Raw genomic sequence first — 18,153 nt, 5'->3', positions numbered from 1 at the left:
AACGTACTAGTAACTATCGTTGGATCAGCTACCACTTCCTCGTGGCCTAGGGCCATAACTCTTCCTACCCCTCCAACCATTCCTGCTTTAGGGCAGTTCCTCTTGTAGTGGCCCACTTCGCCACAACCGTATCAAGTTTGGCCAATACCAGCATTAGGAACCTGGGCGGCTTGAGATGTTGGAGCCTTGCAGAAACGGGCGGTGTGCCCCTTCCTATTGCAGTTAGAGCAGAACATCTCCTTGCAAGGTCCGTGGTGGTGGAAGCTGCATTTGTTGCACTTCGGAAGAGTTCCAGCATAAGTTTTTGCTGGTAAGGGGTTCGCAGGGACAACAGGAGTCACTGTGGCAGCATTGATCGCCACACGTTGTTGTTTATTGGAGGATCCTTGCGAAGCCCTTCTTTTCCTCTTATTCCACCCCTTCTTTTTGTTGTCGGGGTTGGACTTTTGGGGTACGGGTGTAGGGATTGTTGGGTTCTGAGGTTTCCGGTGATCGATGAGGGATTGTGCCAGTTCCTTGGCGCTATCAAAGGTAATAGGCCTAGAAGCGATCAGACTTGACTGGATCTGGGGCGACAGTCCCCAGATATATCTCTCGATCTTTTTGCTCTGGAGAGCAACCATATCAGGGCATAAGTTTGCCAAATCACAGAACCTATTTGTGTAGGTAGTGATGTCGGATCCAACCATTTGTAGCCCCCATAATTCTTGCTCAAGTTTTTGTATTTCACCTCGAGGACAGTATTCTTTCATCAGTATGTCTTTCAACTTTTCCCAGCCAATGGAATACGCCACCACCAAAGTTAGATAGTTAACATGGCTGTTCCACCATGTTAGTGCTCGGTCAGAGAAGGTACAAGCTGCGAACTTGACCTTGTTGCCTTCTTGGCATCCGCAGATCTCGAAGACAGATTCCATCTTCTCAATCCACAATCTTAACATCATAACCCCACCAGTACCATTGAAGCTGCGGGGTTTGGCATTTGTGAAGTCCTTGTAGGTGCATTCCCGAGGGTGTCCATGGCTCTCGCCGTGGTTCGAGGGTGGTGCACCTGTTCCTGATCCACTAGGGGCAGGAGCGTTGATTGCTGACACAACAGCTGCAACTGCTGTTGTGAAAGCTGCCTGGAACATGTTGACATCGAAAGGATTTGGTGGTTGAAGAGGTTCAGGTGGTGGTATTGGTGCTTCGTTGTTTGGGTTTCGCCTTGTACTTCTGTGTGGCGGCATCTTTAACTGTACGTTTAAAAGATGATGAAATGGATAAGAATAAATGATTAATGAATGTGTCCCATGGACTAAATCCCCATAGCCCAACAACAGAATGAATAGAAGGACTAACTGAAAATGACAGCATTTGGATAATAATTTCTGTAAGATTAGATATATGTCAATAATACTGGAATTACAGATGTAACAAGTTCGGGAAAAATGGCCTAGAAGTAGGCCTTACATCAACAAAGATGGAAAATTTTGACAGAATTAAGACTAGATCAAGACCTAACAGGTCTAAGATTTATACAGATAGGAAATTAGACCAAAGTTTTACATAAACTAGGTTATATCCAAAAGATGAGTTGACGATATTCTATCGGCGACGAGAACTGCTAGCATGAGTCCTTGATCCCGACAGTAGATGTTCAATGTCCCTTATACGCCTGTCCGACCTTGCTTGCTGAGCTCGAAGTTCTCTAACTTCAGCTCGGGTTTCAGCAAGTTCCCTCTGCAGATTTGCATTGCGGACCAGAGTCCTTTCATGAGCAGACTCTAGTTGGCGAATGTGGACAGTGTTAACACCAGAGTTGGCGTCAACTTCCAAGACTTGATTTATAGTCGCCTGAGCCATTATCGAGTTCCGAGAAATCCTACGCACCATGATTGGTAGGACTCTATCAGTAGAACCTCCTTCAGTGAGGTTGTAGAAACTTCGGTCTCCATTGTAGGGAATGGGTTAACCTTGTTCATGACTCCATGTAGTCAAGTTAGTGGCCCACAGAGGTGTGGGTCCTTGAAACACAGGGCGGGGGTTCAGGTTTGGGTTTTGAGCATTAGGGGGTAGGTTGTTGACTTCTGGCTCCAAGTCAAAACTATCAAAAAAACCCTCAGCATGGTGATCATCCAAAGGGATTGGGTGATCATCTTCTGGTTCTGCCTCTAGCCAACCAACATTGCCTTGGTTTGGGAAGTACGGATCGCCATGGTGAAATCCAGCCATTTTAATCTACGCGAGAAAAGGGATTATAAGAAATAGCTAAATAGACGAACGGACTAAGATAATTACAGTAAGACCAAATACCCCTATGGTATTTCTTTATGGTTGTGTTGGTAAGTTTTTAGACTTGTTGCCATATCACAACCATTCTTGGGCATATTCTAATCACTCCTCGGACCAACATAGTTGATCAGGCTATGCCATTCCCTAGACTGACCATATATCCTCAGGCTTACTTGTGATATTCAACAATCGTAATACTTTTGTTCTTGTTGTTGTGACACTAATTTTAGTATGAATGCAGGCACGTATACTTTGTTAAATATTTTATTATTTAAAAGTATAACTCTTAGACAGAGTGTTTTAATCCCGATGTATTTATAGTTAGTATATCTTTTATGGTTTGATATACTTTATTCACTATAAACAATGCTCTGATACCAATCTGTCACACCCCAAAACCACGAACGGCGGAAACGTTCAGGGGTGGAGGACGTCATGTACAGTATCACAACAGTGTAATATAATAAACAAGCAACAACATCATCCATTGCATTATAAGTAAAGTTTTAATACACGTGTGTTCTTTCATTGTAGTAAGACACCAAAATATACAGTCAAAATAAAAGACGAGTCTTGTCTGCTCCGTCTTCTCAAAACCTGGCCATCGTACCTGTCTACTGTTGACCTGAGAATACAAGTTATTTTGAAAGAGAGTATCAGATTTAAAGCTGGTGAATTCATAAGTATTTAAGTGTCATTGTCTTGCTTATGAAAATCTGTTATGAAGGCCATGTAAACCTTTAAATGAAAATCTTGATGTAAGTATGGAAACCCTAGAAAATCCCTTATTTCCTATAAGTATGAATTGTAGTCTTCTACCAAGACCCGAATGTTTTGTAAGCAAAATGATAGTTTTCCCTTAATTGTTTAGTACTAAAGTACTTAGTCTAACTCATCGTTTATGTGAAAGTATCACAAAATAAAGTAAACAGGAAAATGTACTATTGTAAGTGTTGTCACTGGGTACTAGGACTAACACAACATATGTAACTGTTATCCCGAGGTACTAGGGTTAACACGACCTATATATCCTAATGAACATCCGAAGATTGTCCAATTGTCCTCTATAGCAGCAGCAGGGCGGAGGAAGGGTTAGTCCCTGTAAAGGTACTCCTAGTATAAGTAATAACCGTAGGCATCCGTAGATGTTCATCACCCACTGTTGCTAACAGATGGGTTCCGGAATGGTTAGTCCCGTCCATATATCCCGAGGTACTAGGGATAGGGTCCCATCTAGGTATCCCGAGGTACTAGGGATAGGGGCCCATCTAGGTATCCCGAGGTACTAGGGATAGGGTCCTGTCTAGATATCCCAAGGTACTAGGGATATGCAGGAAGATTTACACAGAAGGTACTAATAAATCATCCTCACAATTCGAGATACAAGTATTCATGTTAATATACACAAGTAAGTGTATCTACGTAAAGGTACTCATGTAGCGCGTTCATGTAAGCGTGTTCATGTATCATGTAAGCATATGTAAACGTACTCATATATCATGCAATCAAAGGTAAATGTACTCATGTATCAGGTAATATACTGGTATAGACTCATGAATGAACTGACTCTTGTGTGATTCCTTGTAATAGGAATTATGTTTGATATCTTCAAATTATCCCTATGATAATTTACTGTAATATAACTGGTTGATCATGTAGGTTTATACACTCTTACTACTCAAGGGTGTGGGAAACTAAATGAAAGATGTAAACTAATACATCAATACATATATAAGAATATAAGTGTATATGCATAGTTTAGTTCAAGAATGTAAAATGGTTTGTAGGACATCATATGGGTTTTGAACAATAATTAACAATGACTTGATGTCATTTTAATAAACATTTCAAAGGTAAAACATTTGGTAACAATGTGTTTTTAAGATGTAAAACCATTTCATGCATCACATTTTGTAGCATGTGAAATATGTTAAATGACAAACACAGTTATAAAATACATATCAATGATTCAATAACATGTTTGTTTCTACTTGTATTCCCCCCCATTAAAGCATTTAAAATTATTTAAAATATTGATTAGGGGTATGAACTCACCTGTAGTTGGTGATCGGGATGAACTGAACGGTATAGGATTGCTAGGTGTCAAGCGAGGACTTGTACACACACTACGATCCTAATGAACATATAATCACACATATATGCACTCAATTAGTCTCAAATCACTAATTGATAATGTTAAGACATCCTAGACATAATAAACACTTTATATAAGTGTTTTAAGCCCTAAGGATTGCATCTAAGCTATTGTGGGACAAGGTACTTGTGTTTAGGGTTCCAAAGGATCCCATATATGAGTTTACTCCTCATATACCAACACACATGGATTTTACGGTTGTAAACTCTTGAGTTTATGGCCGTAAACTCCCAACCATGTGTGTTTGGTGTGTTTTGAAGTTCCAAATGATTCCTAGAATTACTCCAACTTGGTGGTCCAATTCTTGAAAGGGTTTAAGGTCTAGAAATACTCCAATTAGGAGTTTACGGCCCTAAGGCCATTTCCTTTGGAGTTTACGGCCGTAAACTCCCTTGGAATGGTGTTTTTGTTGTTTTCAAGTCTCTTGCATATGAAGGATAGGTTCTAGACTTTTATCTAAAGCATATGAAGGCATTAGGCACACTTTGGTGCCCCTTTAAGGAATTTACGGCCCATGAACCATGTCATGGCCGTAAACTCAATTTGAAAGGTGATTCTCATGTGTTTAATGCCCTTGATTTATTGGGAACAAGTCTAGGTAATTTTCTAAGGCTTTAGGAGCCTTAAAAGTACCATTTTGTGCTTGAAATTGGAGTTTACGACCTAAGAATCTCTTGGGCCGTGAACTCCCAAACTTGGGTGATTTTTGCTTGATTTCATGTCCCTAACACATTTACATATGAGTCTAAGGCAGTTGCATAACACAAGGGTCGGTCTAAGCTTCGTTTCGAGAGTTTACCGCCCAAGAACACCTTAGGGAGTAAACTCCTAGATCTAATGATTTAGCCATCTAAATCATGTTATAAGCACATAATAAGCTCTCTAACACTAGTAGAAAGAGGTACTCACAATTTGGGATAAAAACCTGAAGATCCGTCAGAGAGAAAATGGCTTTTCTCTAGTTGGAAATGTGAATAATGAATGAATTTGGTTTAGAATTCTATTTATAGTCCTGAGATATTTTTGGAAGAAAATATTTTTATTCCTGTAATGATCTCTAATATAATAGAGTGTTGGAATATCAGTGTTGCACAAAACCCTAGTGCACCCACTCTCCTGATATTTCCGGAAGTGTAAACCCTGAATTACTCAAACTTACGCGAAAAGTCTGAAAATTAACTGTGACTGCTACAACTTCTATTGAAGTGATATAGTTTGTACAGAATGGAAATTCCGGGTTGTCACATCATCCCCATGTTAGAAGGAATTTCGTCCCTAAATTAGAATTTAAGCAAATAAGAAATTACAAATAACTAAGCAAAAAGGTGAGGGTATTTCAGTTTCATCTGATCCTCACGTTCCCAAGTGAATTCCGGTCCACGCTTTGCATTCCAGCGCACCTTCACTATCGGGATACGGCTCTGCTTTGTTTGCTTGACCTCTCGGTCCATGATCTCTACTGGTTCCTCCACGAAGTTGAGGCTCTCGTTGATCTCGATCTCGTCGAGTGGAATAACAAGTGTCTCATCGGATAGACACTATTTCAAGTTTGACACGTGGAAGGTAGGATGTACGTTACTGAGTTCTTGCGGTAGATTGAGCTTGTAAGCCACCGGGCCGATTCTTGCGAGAATCTCGAAAGGCCCTATGTATCTTGGATTGAGCTTCCCACGCTTTCCAAAGCGTATCAAGCCCTTCCAGGGTGAGACCTTCAGTAGGACTCGGTCGCCTACCTGGAACTCCAATGGTTTCCTACGCTTGTTAGCGTAGCTTTTCTGTCGGTCTCTAGAGGCTTTCAACCGTTCACGAATTTGAACGATCTTCTCTGTTGTTTCCCGAATGATCTCCGGACCAGTGAGAGTGCTTTCAGGAACTCGTCCCTTAGCTAACTGGGTATCACCCACTTCAGCCCAGCACAGAGGGGATATGCACTTTCGGCCATAGAGGACCTCGAATGGAGCTGCCTTTATGCTCGTATGATAACTGTTGTTGTAGGAAAATTCAACAAGGGGTAAATGGATATCCCAAGCTTTTCCAAAGTCAATCACACAGGAACGCAACATATATTCTAAGGTTTGGATAGTTCTCTCACTTTGCCCGTCAGTCTGTGGATGGTAGGCTGTACTCATGTCCAGCCTAGTTCCTAGGGAACTTTGTAATGACTGCCAGAACCTCGAAGTGAATCTACTATCTCGGTCCGAGATGATAGATAAAGGAAAACCGTGCAGCCTTACAATCTCTCTAATGTAAGTTCTGGTAAGTTTCTCCATCTTGTCTGTTTCTTTGATCGGTAGGAAGTGTGCAGACTTGGTCAGTCTATCGACGATGACCCATATGGAATCAAGTCCACCCGTCGTCTTGGGCAACTTGGTTATGAAGTCCATAGTGATCCGCTCCCACTTCCATTCTGGTATCTCCGGTTGTTGTAGAAGACCGGAGGGTTTCTGGTATTCGACCTTGACCTTTGCGCAAGTAAGGCATTTACTCACGAAGGTAGCAATATCTGCTTTCATGTTAGGCCATCAGTATAACTTTTTAAGATCCAGATACATCTTATCTGAACCCGGGTGGACGGAATAACGAGTGTTGTGAGTTTCGGTCATGACCAAGTCTCTGAAGCCACCGTGTTTCGGTGTCCAGATCCGATCCATGAGGTATAAGGCTCCGCCACCCTTGACTTCCAAGTTCTTATCCATCCCTCTAAGGGATTCACCAGCCACGTTTTCAGGTTTCAAAGCGCGAGCTGAGCCTCCTTTATTTGCGTGGACAAGTGTGAATGGATAGTTAGAGTCAAAGATCTGACTCTACGACCAGTATATTCTTTCTGACTTAGGGCGTCGGCTACTACATTGGCTTTACCTGGATGATAACGAATTTCGCACTCGTAATCACTGAGTAACTCGACCCAACGTCGTTGTCTCATGTTGAGCTCTTTCTGGTCGAAAATGTGTTGTAGACTCTTATGGTTTGTAAAGATCGTGCTTTTTGTACTGTACAGGTAATGTCGCCAGATCTTCAGAGCAAACACAACTGCTCCTAGTTCAAGATCGTGGGTTGTGTAGTTAACCTAATGTGTCTTCAGCTGTCTCAAGGCATAGGCTATGACTTTACCTCGCTGCATCAGAACACATCCGAGTCCTTGATTGGATGCATCACAATAGACAATGAAGTATTCTATCCCTTCGGGAAGGGATAGTATCGGGGCGGTGCACAAGGCTCGTTTGAGATGTAAAACCATTTCATGCATCACATTTTGTAGCATGTGAAATATGTTAAACGACAAACGCAGTTATAAAATACATATCAATGATTCAATAACATGTTTGTTTCTACTTGTATTCCACCCCCATTAAAGCATTTAAAATTATTTAAAATATTGATTAGGGGTATGAACTCACCTGTAGTTGGTGATCGGGATGAACTGAACGGTATAGGATTGCTAGGTGTCAAGCGAGGACTTGTACACACACTACGATCCTAATGAACATATAATCACACATATATGCACTCAATTAGTCTCAAATCACTAATTGATAATGTTAAGACATCCTATACATAATAAACACTTTATATAAGTGTTTTAAGCCCTAAGGATTGCATCTAAGCTATTGTGGGACAAGGTACTTGTGTTTAGGGTTCCAAAGGATCCCATATATGAGTTTACTCCTCATATACCAACACACATGGAGTTTATAATTGTAAACTCTTTAGTTTATGGCCGTAAACTCCCAACCATGTGTGTTTGGTGTGTTTTGAAGTTCCAAATGATTCCTAGAATTACTCCAACTTGGTGGTCCAATTCTTGAAAGGGTTTAAGGTCTAGAAATACTCCAATTAGGAGTTTACGGCCCTAAGGCCATTTCCTTTGGAGTTTACGGTCGTAAACTCCCTTGGAATGGTGTTTTTGTTGTTTTCAAGTCTCTTGCATATGAAGGATAGGTTCTAGACTTTTATCTAAAGCATATGAAGGCATTAGGCACACTTTGGTGCCCCTTTAAGGAGTTTACGGCCCATGAACCATGTCATGGCCGTAAAATCAATTTGAATGGTGATTCTCATGTGTTTAATGCCCTTGATTTATTGGGAACAAGTCTAGGAAATTGTCTAAGGCTTTAGGAGCCTTAAAAGTACCATTTTGTGCTTGAAATTGGAGTTTACGGCCTAAGAAACTCTTGGGCCGTGAACTCCCAAACTTGGGTGGTTTTTGCTTGATTTCATGTCCCTAACACATTTACATATGAGTCTAAGGCAGTTGCATAACACAAGGGTCGGTCTAAGCTTCGTTTCGAGAGTTTACCGCCCAAGAACACCTTGGGGAGTAAACTCCTAGATCTAATGATTTAGCCATCTAAATCATGTTATAAGCACATAATAAGCTCTCTAACACTACTAGAAAGAGGTACTCACAATTTGGGATAAAAAACTGAAGATCCATTAGAGAGAAAATGGCTTTTCTCTAGTTGGAAATGTGAATAATGAATGAATTTGGTTCAGAATTCTATTTATAGTCCTGAGATATTTTTGGAAGAAAATATTTTTATTCCTGTAATGATCTCTAATATAATAGAGTGTTGGAATATCAGTGTTGCACAAAACCCTAGTGCACTCACTCTCTTGATATTTCCGGAAGTGTAAACCCTGAATTACTCAAACTTACGCGAAAAGTCTGAAAATTAACTGTGACTGCTACAACTTCTATTGAAGTGATATAGTTTGTACAGAATGGAAATTCCGGGTTGTCACACTACCAACCATGGGCTTGGTTGCTTTCAAAACTATTTTTAAGTATGGAATTTCTTAAGTAAGAGTACAGTTGGTTTTCAAGGATATTCAAAGGTTTATTACAAAAACAGTTTAAAGTATGGATTTACTTATACAAAAGATACATTATGCCTTTCAAGGATTTATTACAAACACAGTTTAAAGTATGGATTTACTTATACCGAAATACATTTTGGGATTTTAAAGACTCATTACAAACACTGTTTTAACTATTGTTATACGTATAAAGATAGTATTTTTTTTTAGACTTATTAAAAGTATTACTGCTTTTAGCAGAAAACCTATAACACTCACCATCCTTGTGTTGACCCTTAAAATTACATGTATTCTTAGGAAATCACTAAACAAATATTCAATATAGATTGGATTACATGTGACCTAGTTTACTTGTTGTATTGTATGTCTATCTGTTAAGGAAATTCATGTATTATTATTATTTGTAAAAAAAAACCTTGTATTCAAATATGAAGATGGAACATGAATACTATATTGTTTATTGTTTTACTTGTGCTATATATTCAGTTTATCTGTGATGCATGAACTTAGTCGCATATCCAGGCATGGTCTGCCGCCTCGGCAGGGGGTGTAACAGATTGGTATCAAAGCAAAATTGGCTATAGAGAACTCGTATCCTTGAAAGAGGAATACAACTATAGCAACTAGCTTCTAATAAAATTATTATTATTATTATTATTATTATTATTATTATTATTATTATTATTATTATTATTATTATTATTATTAATTACACTACTTCTTGGCTACTTACGGTACGAGGAATCTGGTTTGAAATGCCGCTTGGGTTGTTGGATTTCAAAACAACTTAATTGCTAAAATGGTCCTACCCTCTGATGTTTCCTGTGTGGTCCTCGTTTGTGCTTGGTAGTCTTGGAGTACAATTTTTTTAAAAAAAATACTACATGCCCACTGACAATAATATATAATAGTTATATTGACTCTGACATGCGATGAGAACAATTAATAAAATTCTAACATGCCTCCAACTAAAACTACCCACTCAATACTTTAGGTCAAACACCTCGACTAAGGATAGTATCGTACATAAGCCATACCATAAATAAACTTGGAATGTACGCCTATGTTATTTATGGTCGGGCAGGTGAACAACCAACCTTGAGGAAGGAGTTTTATGGACTACAGTGGTTGAAAGTTATAGAGTTTGAAGGATGTTCTCAAGATTCATTGTAGAAACCTAATACCTTAGAAACCTTATATCAACCCCAAAACAACATAAACATTTTAAAAATACTTAAAAATCTAGGATAACGTTCAGATTTTCCTAATTTGCCTAAACCCAAAGTAGAACAAAGAACCAATAGCTCCGTTATCATCTGTAACGCCTGTGTTTTGGGGATAAGCATTAGTACAGTAATGTAATAGTCAGGTCAACCATTAAAACCTATTTTGAAGTAATAAAAATTAATTATTTGAGTATTATGTGTATTTTTGTGCTTATTACTTATTTATAAATGTATAATAAATAAAGGATAAAAATAAGCGCCAAAATTTAAGTGTTAGATAAACCTGATATTGAAAAAGAAAGTTGTAGTGGTCGTGACAAGGATTCCGGACACGTAAAGAACGCCTAAATCAGAGTTATAAGAAAGAAGTTATGACATGTCGAAGTTTCGCGACAGAACCAGCACGACACTGCGCGACATAAATAGTGAATTTATGGTAGAGCGATTTTTAGCCTTAGCGATCTAAACAAAAGTCGTTGAATATGTTAAATCGAGAGGGTGCATAAAAAGAACGTCCAAATCTGACTTCGTATAAGGAAGTTATGTTTTTCTAAGTTTCAGATTAACAGGACACAGCCCGAAGTTCGAATATTAGATCGGACGATTTTTAGCCGACACAACCTAAACGAAAATCAAAGATCTCGTTAATAGTAGCGTAACGAAAAAAAGATAGACGAAAACGGACGTCGAATGAAGAAGTTATGAATTTTTAACGGACTAATCCTGTCTTGGCTTGTTAAAAATATAACGTTAAAAATAAAGTCAAAATTAACCGACGGAGTCTAAACAAAAGTTGTAGAGTACAGTCCCGTCTACACGTGGATATAAAGAACGTCGAAAACAGAGCTCTTATGCGAAAGTTACGAATTTTAGAAGTTGAGTATGCAATTTGCAAAGCTATTGCGAAGTTGCTGACATGGCCAAATCTCAGCCATCGCTTGTTGCACACGCCTCACTTTGGATGGGTGACACCTGGCCTCGCATACGCCCTACGTAATCCGAGGACACCCAACGTCCGAGTACGCCGCGCGTCCAAGCTTCATACGCCCGACGAACTCCCTTTCCTCGGTCCGCATTAAGCCACGTTGCCCCAGCAACCGATCGAAACGTGTTGTACGAGCGAGCCATTACGCCCAACGTAGGTCTGAGGTACACCCCGCGTACCGAGGCCTCGTAGGCTATAAAAAGGCAGCGAAGCTAGCCATCTTTCTCACAACTTTCCACCCTCTTTCTCTCACTACTTTCTCTCTCTAACCCCCTAAAACCCCTTAAAGCCTAGGAAAACCCCCTAGCACCTAAAGGAAGCCCCGACGATCCCCAAGGCTCCGAGAAAAGAGCTTTTCGACTCGGAAACGCTGCTCCAGCGAAGCCCGATTTTTAATAAAAACCTGTTGTAAGTGAGATAAGTCTACCATACTTTAAATATAGCTTATATATAAATATAATATCGTTATTATGAACCTATAAATAAGATTTATCAGTGATTCAAAGTCGCTATAATGATTGATCTACTTACGGGAATGATGTCTAGGCTGTGATTTAGTGAGGTGTTTAAAGTGGGATTCCAAACAGTATACTTCGTATACCAAACAGACCCTACCTCCGATATGATCCTACCTGGTTGTTCCTTACTTGATAGATCATGAAGTAGACTCTGAGTTAATGATGAATCTCGACTAATAATTAGTCGCAATGAATATTAGACTAAAATCTAGTGGTAATAATACTAGGTTTCGTCGAAGGAAATCATATTGTTAAGAAGCGAAGCGCTGCTCAAATTTTGAGTCGTCACTGTAACAAGTGAGTGCATAGTTACTTTCATCTTACACATAAATATGAAGTATTTTATATAAATTACATACTATGTGATCATATTGTCTTATTACTTGTTGTCTATGATGGATGAAAGATTTTATACATGTTTTAAATGATTTAAATTTTATATGTATTTTATATCTACAAAATGTGCTGGGTAAAACATGGGTAGATATATAATAGTTAGGTGTGATGAAATAAAATGAGAGAGGCTTCGATGTTGATGATGTTTCCAGTCATCTAGCAGAGTATAGATGACGACCACAAACTTTTTAGACAGTCCAGTGGAACGCTAGCAGGCTCGCAACCTATAGGTGTTTGTGAACGATGTATTCAGTGGTGTACTCCATCCCCATCATGGTTTCCTTTAGGACATTTATTGCTGAGGAATCCCCTTAGCAGTAATGTCCATCCCGATGATGATCCTTAGGCTAGGTCCCTTATGATGGGTGTTTTAAGGACATAAAGTGAGAATAACAGGAACGATTAATCGGGTTATTGTTGGTTGATGAAATTAATAAACTTATTTATTGTGGGTTGAAAACCCTATGTGCTCACTAGGCTCCCAAGCCTGACCCACTCAATTTCTTGTATTACAGGTAGTGACACTCGAGCATAGATGTGATGTTTTGGATGAGGGATTACAGATTATAGGCATGTAGATATGAATAAATGTTGTAAGGCTTATATTGTATTGTTTATGCTTTTGATCTGTATCGAACATGACATCCCGAGGTTTTTAATGAAATACATTTCTTCAGAAATGCTTTGATAAATCTTTATCATATTTTATTTTGGGAACAATTGCGCAACACTTTTATAAAAAAATATTACTCTGATTTTCAAACAAAGCATAAACAAAATCGGTCTTTTCTGGCCGTGAAAATTAGGATGTTACATCGTCGTAGTAGAGAAACCCATAGTTCCTAATTGATCATTTAGTAGTCTCCAAACTTCTCTCTATCATTTGAAATCAATAGGATCTCAATTCTCTCTCTAAAATTTGGAAATCTTTAGGATATATGGAATCAACCATTCTCTATAATTTGGAACCTCACCATGAAAGGATCATAGGTGACTGCTTACACCTCCCGATTTGATGACCTCGCAAACCTTTACCTAGAAATGGTGAACCCGGAATACAAAAATACCGAAAGGTACATCTGGGGTTAGCTTCCCTAGTTCAAGGCCTGGTTACTGCATCTAGACCCACTACCTTTGACAGTGCTAAGATTTTGACCTATCAATTCACCGAGCAGTGTATCCGTCAGGGTACCATGACCCCACAACCCGAAAAGAACTGGGTTGGGAGTAAAAAAAGGAAGTCCCATGGAAAGTCAAAAGGGAACATCAAACATCGCAAACCCAATCCAAAACCTGTGGCTGTGTACTCTGCAATCAAAAACACTCCCACTCAATCAAAGCCATACTCTGGAAATTTACGCTACTATACCAAGTGTAATTTCCACCATGTCGGAAATTATATGGTATGCATCATCTGTAACTTGAGAGGTCACACCTCTAAGTTTTGCAGAAAGGCCCCGAATGACAAAATCTCAACCATTGCTATAGAAAGAAGCCAAAGTTGCTTCGAGTGCAATTAACCAGGTCATTCAAGAAGGACTACCCGGAATTAAAGAATCAGGGTGGCAGAGGAAGAGCATTTGTGATAGGTGCTAAAGATGCTCGTCAGGAACCAACTGTGGTTACTAGTACATTTCCTATCACTAATATTTATGCTTCCATCCTATTTGATACTGGTGCCGATAGAAGCTTTATTTTCCCATAAGTTTAGAAGACGTGGTTCTACAATGCTTACAATGTAGAAGTAGCAAACGTCCAATTAGAAAGCACCTTAAAAATACACATTAATTGCCTTCTCACCCTGAATAACCATGTCTTTCATGTCAAGCTAATGACTATGACCATTGGAAGTTTCGATGTGATCATTAGAATGGATTGGTTATCACTTCGTTGAGCAGAGATCTTATGTTACGAAAAATCTGTTCGACTACCTTTACCAAACAATGAAGCCCTCGTAATTTACAGAGGCAAATCAGGAAAGAGCCTAAGAGTCATCACTTGCATAAAGGCAAGGACGCAATGCAGAAAAGATGCTTCACTTTCTTAGCCCACGTGGTGGATTTTCTAGACAAGGGTTAGAAAATCAAAGACATACCACATGTGTGCGACTACACGAAATTATTTCCAGAAGATCTGCATGGAATACGTCCAGTCAGACAGGTCAAAATCCAAATCAACCAAATCGCAGGTGCAACACCAGTGGCAATATCTCCTTATCGTCTGGCTCCATCGGAAGTGTAAGAACTATCCAATCAACTCCAAGAACTTCTTGACAAAGGCTTTATCCGGCCAAGCTTCTCTCTATGAGGAGCTCCGATATTGTTTGTCAAAAAGAAGGATGGATCGTTCAAGATTTGCATCGATTATCGAGAGTTGAAAAAACTCACTATCAAGAACCGATATCCGCTGCCGAGGATCAGTGACTTGTTCGACAAACTACAAGGATCCTGTTACTACTCAAATTCGATCTAAGATCCAACTACCACCAACTCAGAGTGCAAGAAGCAGACATTCCAAAGACGATATTCAGGACTCGGTATAGTCAGTACAAGTTTCAGGTTATGCCATTCAGACTGACCAACAACACCAGACGAAGTATGCCAATTCCTAGGGCTTGTAGACAATTAGCGGAGATTCATCAATAACATCTCCAAGATAGTCGAGCCTCTCATTGCTCTAACCAAGAAGGACAAAGAGTTTGATTAGGGAGACAGATAAGTGTAACACCCATAAAATTCATGAAAATTTTTAAACTTTTTAAAACATTAAAAACCATCATTGTTTACAAACTATTTCCAAAATAATATTCATATCAGAGATATCCCAAAATCCTGAAATAAAAACATGAGGAGGTGCACAATCACGCCTTTGCCTTCCCCCAATCCTGAGAAGTACTTGAAACATAATCCAACAACTGTAAGCCCAAAGCTTAATGAGTTTTCCCCAAAATACCAATACATAACAAATAACACAATATAATAACAAAATGCAATGGGTCAACTGTTGGATTAATGTCTAAGTCCATAACTATATTTGGTATGTACTTGACCCAACCTGACATGGTCCATTTGGGTTGCACTTCACCGACACAATTTATACGGATAGTCTTTTGAGAATAGTATATTTATGATTTATATTAATATATTATAAATTCTAATATATTAATATGGAATCATATTATTTAATTAGTATTGATCAAGAATTAATTTAGAATTAATTAAGTGATCAAAAAGAACTAATTAAATATGGACTCTTATATATGTATAAGGAATGGGCCAAGTTCATTTAGGTTGGGCTAAAGCTTTCATGGATAGTGCATGGAGTTTTAACCCATGGATCCTATGAAATGGAAGGTCATGGGTATTAGGGTTTACATGGATGTAAACCTAATCCTCCATACTATATAAAGAGGCCTTTGGCACAAGAAATGGCACTAGTGTTTGAGGACATAAGAGTTGGCCGATTTTAGTGTGCATACATATTCTCTCAAGTTCTTCCAAGGTGTTTTGGTGATTTTTGATTCCACTTGAGGCTTCCACACTATTGGGGCTAAGCTCTTAAATCTTGAAGAAATCAAGCTACATCAAAAGACATGTCATCTAACTAGATCTTTGTAGTATAGGTGCTTCATAATATGCTAGTTAGGATGAAACCTTGGAATATTTAATATTTGCATGTATAATAGAGAAAACATAGATCCAAGGTTTATAGGGTTGCATGTACACCATAGGAGTGTTAGAATGCTCAAAACCCATCAGTGGTATCAGAGCCTAGGCTTGTTTTCTTATATACTTGATGCAATTGCAGAAAAATCAAAGTTATCTTGCTGTCTGGACAGTGGACTCGTCGAGTTCACTCATGGACTCGATGAGTCCAAGACAAAATGCAACCAACTCATTGAGTTGGTTCATGCACTCGGCGAGTTGGACCCCCTGACAGCATATCTTTGAGTTTTGGTGCTGGAATTGGTCTAGAATCATTATCTTAAACTATTTTGGACTTATAAAAACTATTTTTTGATATGGTAATGATTATGGTAAACCAATTTCAGAGTTGTTATCAAAATTTCAACTTTTATATGGTTAATTTTATGATTCTTGAAATTGTTGATATGCATGTTCTTGAACTTATGAGCTTAGATGATCATATGAATTATTTGTAACCTTCTTGATAGTTTAATTCTTGATCATTATGTGTTTTAATGGAGTCCATAACTTATCCTCAAGTTATGGATAACCAAAAGTCACAAGTAATTAAATCCATTAAAAGAACACAATGGTTACATAAAATGAAAAGTCACTCATTTTAATAATCCATTAACTCATAAGTTATGAGAAATGAAAAGTTTTGAAAGCTTATAAAACTTGCCCTCAAGTTTTGGAACATGTAAAGTCGTAATTAAAACTTTAGTTCCAATCCCTAGAATTTTAATAGTGAAAATTCAACACTTATACTTTATAATATTATAAGTTTAATAATATTTATATATGTATAAGACAAAAAGTTGTCTTATAATTAGTAGGCCTCATTCACAAAGCCGGTCTATAAGGGGGTATAAGGTTACTGACTATAAAATGGCAGTTTAATGGGTGTCCACTCTCACCCACCGCTTCCTTGACCGGTGGAGGGTCGTTAGCTGAACGGGTAGGACAAGGACTATAATTCTCCTTTCATTAAAAGTATTAATGATAAATACTAAGTAACTAAATATTTACAAATTCTCAATCTTAGTTACTTAGGAAAATGTGAATAAGGTGCTAATCCATGAAATTACACTTTGCACTTTGTTTAAGCCGTTAGTGGAGCGTGTGTGGTTAACTGGCACACTAACTTGGACTTAACAAGGTAGGCAAAGGGTAACTTAATGTTTATCATAGTATCGGTGGAGCGTGTGTAGTTAATCGACACATCCATTGAGGGGTAAATATTAAGGGTACCAAGTATATTTGCATGGTTACTTCACACCTTGTTTTGTGATCCTCGGCATCCAAGTCACAAAACCTGAAGGGCACACTTGAGATTGAAACATGCCATTGAAAAGCTCAATGAATCTCAAAAGAATATAGGAGTTTCGAAAAACCAATTAAAACCTAATAATACATTTCATTTATCTTGGTGGAAATTGGTGAATTGTCATTCACCTACCTTCAAATATTTTACAGCTTGGATTAGGGCATCCCTCTTCCAAGTTATAAAATAGTTTGTTGGATCCTAGCATTAATATTCATATTGGGTGTTATATTAAGGACTTAAATCACCTGTACTTGAATTTCTAAATTTCTCCCATTGTTGATGTCTGGTTTAGACAACAATGATCTTCCCAAATCAAGCTTTCCTAATGAATGTGACTTCCCGAGTTTGGCTCATGGAAGTCATACTTCTCTTCCTCCTCATCTTCCAATTATTTTCCCTGACCCACAAGTTTAAGGACTTGAAAAGTTCAAAATCACTCAATCCCTACTCACAATAAAACATAAAATTGGAAGTCCTGTGTGCACTCATGTCTTAGGAATGAAGTCACACAGTGATAGGTTGAGAATGTTGGGTGTTGTTGTCCCAAGGAAGTTGACTATTGACCGGGTCTTTCAGTCACTTCATGAGTCATATAGAAAGACTACTATGTGACTGATCACGTCATGACCCTAATGGATCTTTCTTATTTGCTTATTGCTGCTGAATCAGAAATATTTGGTGGAATAGTCAGACAAATATGGATGGAAGGTCTATTTCTCAAACTTCCATGGCATGGACAATGGTGACATTGGAAGTTCAGAAAAACTT

This window comes from Lactuca serriola, chromosome 7 (assembly GCF_051521515.1).
Source record: "Lactuca serriola cultivar US96UC23 chromosome 7, Lser_US96UC23_V15, whole genome shotgun sequence".
Classification (NCBI taxonomy): Eukaryota; Viridiplantae; Streptophyta; class Magnoliopsida; order Asterales; family Asteraceae; genus Lactuca; species Lactuca serriola.
This window is presented reverse-complemented; position numbering follows the sequence as displayed.